Genomic DNA, 4,205 nt, shown 5'->3' with positions numbered 1-4,205 from the left:
TTTTCCCCTCAATGGAAAAAGTTCTTCATTGTTGAGGACAGAATGAGGAGTTTGTGATGGATTCAAGTACGATCGGGAAAATCGTTATTTTTTTTAATGAACAAAGTTCATCAAGTTCATCAAAAATCAGGTTGTTTTTATTTTTTACTTGTGCTGCGTTCCTCACTTAGTCTTCTTCTTTTGGTCGTGGAGGTTGGGCAGCGACACAATGAGTTGGCTATATGATCGAAGCCCCACCATTCATGTTAATGGAAAATTAGAAACTCTGATGTACGACATTACACTGGTCACCTGAAGTAGGCATCAGGAAAGAGGCGCTGGGCTCGCACATAAAAATCGCTCAAGCGGCGCATTAAACACATTACTCTGATATAATTCAAATGTTTGTTTCTTTTAATTTTGATGATTATAACTGACAACTAATGAAAACCCCCAAATTCAGGATCTCAGAAAATCAGAATATTGAGAAAAGGTTCAATACTGAAGACACCTGGTGCCACATTCTAATCAGCTAATTAACTCAAAACACCTGCAAAGGCCTTTACGTGGTTTCTCAGTCTAGTTCTGTAGGCTACACAATCATGGGGAAGACTGCTGAATTGACAGTAGTCCAAAAGATGATCATTGACACCTTGCACAAGGAGGGCATGAACTGATAGGAAAAGGCAGAGCAGGGAACAGGGTGATATCTAACCTCAGATTAGCCACCTCCACAAAGAAATTTAAAAGGTTTTCATATATTTCTCAAATGAAGGTTCAATGCAGTCTGTGAATGCGCACGTATGCGCGTGTGTTCACACAATACCCGACACTCACACAGGTTGATGAGGGCGCTGTCCTGCTGGCGACATGGTGGAGGGAGGTGGAAAGTTCCTGCTGCAAGTTTGTTTGTTTGCTAGCAACGTTTATGTTTTTGTTTCTATTCTGTAACAGATGGAGGCTGCAGGGATTCTTTGACTGAACTGGTTATTTTGTGAGCGACTCGGAAGAGGGGGTAATGGCGTATGAACTGAGGGGGGCGGACATAATATAGGTGTACACAACACTATTTTTTCCAAGAAACATTTTAAAAAGAAGAAAGTCAAAGATCAAATAGCATTGTTTTAAGCTTTGCTCAGAGTATTTATGGATTTGTCAGGTTTCTGATAAGTGTCCCCCCCCCCCCCCCCCCCCCCAAATAGTAAACTCATTCCTACGCTCTTACTCAGGACGCACCTCTTTTCACATTTACATTTACTATCTGTTGATGTCTCATTATTGATCAGGTCACTTAGAGTGGAAATGAATAGAAAATAGTTGACTGTAAAGATGGAGACCTTCATTGTTTCTTCCTGCGTATAAATTTTGCTTCAGGGTCGGCTGAAATGCCCCCGTGGCCAGAAGATTTATAGAGTTTGGGTTGAAACGGAAAGTGAATTTAATTTAATGCTTGGCAGTAGTATTGTACCCCCTGGATCCGTGACTCAGTACCATGGGTATAAGCTTTTCAGTAAGCGATAGAAATGTGATGAATACAAACACCAAGCCCCTGTTATTCAGCTTGGTTTAGTGCGTGAAAGTGTATATTAAGATGGGGTACAAATACTTTGGAGGAATATTTGAATAGTTGGAATATTCTTCCAAAGTATCATTCCTCTGAAATCCAAACAGCCTGTCTTGTCACTGCTCCAGTTTTTGTTAAACATGTTGCCACCTGCTGGTCACGTTCAGGGCGACAGAGAGAGACAGTTTCACAGCTGGTTCGACACCGCATCTGATTAGAGTTGATTAGAGCCACATGATGTCCCTCCTCTAATGGTCTCACCTACAGACAACAGGTGTGTCATTGTGTGTGAATTTGCAGTCTATTCCTCTTCATTACCTCTTTGGAAACCCGATCAGCAGCTGAAAAGAAGACAAAATAAAGCAAAAAAAACCCAAACAAACCCAAAAACAAACAAAAAAAATTATCATAATAAATGGGGATGCAGCTGAGGCCGGCTACATCAGTAGGACAGCATCTAGTCTCTATTCAGTCTGGGTTCAGCTGAGATACATTGCTGTATTGTCTTTTGTGGGATCTTTCTGATCCGCTTCTGTGAAGAGAAGAATGAGGCGTTCTCAGCATAAACAAAATTTGGTTGTGCAAACGAGGCTGCTTTCAAATGTAGACAAGCTTCTGCTAACACATATACATGCTCTCTGATATGGGAATGAAACCTTGGCTTCCATTGTTACCAGTAAAAATGCATTTTATAATCCAAAGTAAGTATAATTTTTACAGATGCAAACAATCAACTTTAAAATGTAAAGATTATTCTATGGTTTTCTTTCATTTCTGCTATTAATATACATTATTACCACGATGGATTCTCACATTAAACACCATCCAAAAACTCAGATTTCAAACTGCTCTAAACACTTTTTCAGACAGTTTATTTTTGGCAAATAAACTGTGGGGTATGATGTCAGTGAGACCAGATATACATAGAGGCCCCACCCACCTGCTGTTAATGTTGTGAGGGGCAACCAATCAGAAGAAAGAAGAATAACCTTAAAGAGAGAAGAAGATGAGCTGAAGGGCTGCACCAAAGTCTGGTGTAAGGTAAATGAGGATTAACGTGAACTGTACATCATGCAGAGCTATTACAGTAGAGTGAAGGAAATGAGCCTAACTTTTCCTCTTTAAAATTCTCTTAAATTGACTGACACATTGCTCACACCAGGCACCACTGTATGTGAGGCAAAATTAGTGACAAATTACTACAGTTTGCATCTTGACTACCAATACTAGATAGTTGGATAGAGAGACAGGTGTTAGAAACAACTAGAATTCATTAAGATGGCATTAAAAACCTCATTCTTGGCAGCAATAAAATCATAATTGATTTCCAATTAGGGCAGCAGGGAGGCGCAGTGGTTAGCACTGCTGCCTCACAGTTAGAATACTATCTGGAAGGCCTGGGTTCAATTCCACCTTGGCCCAGGCCTCTCCCTCTCTCTGTGTGGAGTTTGCATGTTCTCCCCGTGCTTGCGTGGGTTTCCTCCGGGTACTCCGGTTTCCTCCTACATTCCAAAGACATGCACTTACTGGGGTTATGTTAATTGGCTACTCTAAATTGCCCATAGGTGTGAATGTGAGTGTGAAAGGCTGTTTGTCTCTCTGTGTTAGCCCTGTGACAGGCTGGCGACCTGTTCAGGGTGTACCCCACCTCTCACCCTATGACAGCTGGGATAGGCTCCAGCCCCCCCGTGACCCTGAACGGGATAAGCGAATGGATGGATGGATTTCCAATTAAACTACTTAAAATTTTCAGTGCAAAACAGTTTCAACAAAATGTCACTGCATTTTGCATCTCCAAACAGTGTCAGAACTGTTTGACACCCTTCACCCCATCATTCACAGGGACTGAACGAGGCACTTGCTCTTTGTAAGGGGGTTTGCATTTGCCTGTGGTCAGTTTCGGTTTGTATCTCTGTGCTGTTGTTTTGCATGTCTTTGTTGACATTTTGTGTCTCTTTCAGTCATTTTGAATAAAGGTTCATGCAGAAAATGTGACACTAACAAGCCAACTACCTCCACCTCCTCACTCTGGTTATTGGCCCATCAGTGGTGGCCAGTCAGATTCCATAGTAGGGCCTGTGCAGTTTTCTGATAATGTCTGTCATCTGTATAACACTGAGCAGCATTATTAATGCACTAAAAGACAATGAAAACAGAGCAACGGTGTGGAAATACAAGAAGTCATTTCATCATAAAGGGTTGAGGACAGTGAGTGTTTTAATGTGAAGGACACAGTGGACCAGGTCCCCATCTGGCTATAATCCAAAACTACAATAAAGGTGAAGTGCAGAAATAAATACTGGTATCCGTGCCACACAGAGCCATTTCCCCGTGTGTGCACAATATCTTATTGTTCCAATTACTGTCATGTAGCTGAGTCTGTATTTAGGTCAACATGTTGCAAGTGTTCCACATGATTCTTTATTAATGTTTCATACCTGAGCCAATTTGCACTCACCATGTTCAGCATGTAGACTCCAGCCAGATGGACATAGGCTTAGTAATGTGTTTAATATGTTTTATGTCTAATTACTGGACTTAAACTTACACTCATACTCTCAGAGCTGGAAGCAGAAGAATGAGCGCCTCCAGTTTCCATCTGTATTCATCCTGCTGCTTCTCTGTCTGCGCTCTGTCCTGCGTCAGCCAGCTCTCCCTCTGC

The sequence above is a fragment of the Archocentrus centrarchus genome, chromosome 16 (assembly GCF_007364275.1).
Source record: "Archocentrus centrarchus isolate MPI-CPG fArcCen1 chromosome 16, fArcCen1, whole genome shotgun sequence".
NCBI lineage: Eukaryota > Metazoa > Chordata > Actinopteri > Cichliformes > Cichlidae > Archocentrus > Archocentrus centrarchus.
Note: the sequence above shows the minus strand (reverse complement) of the source record.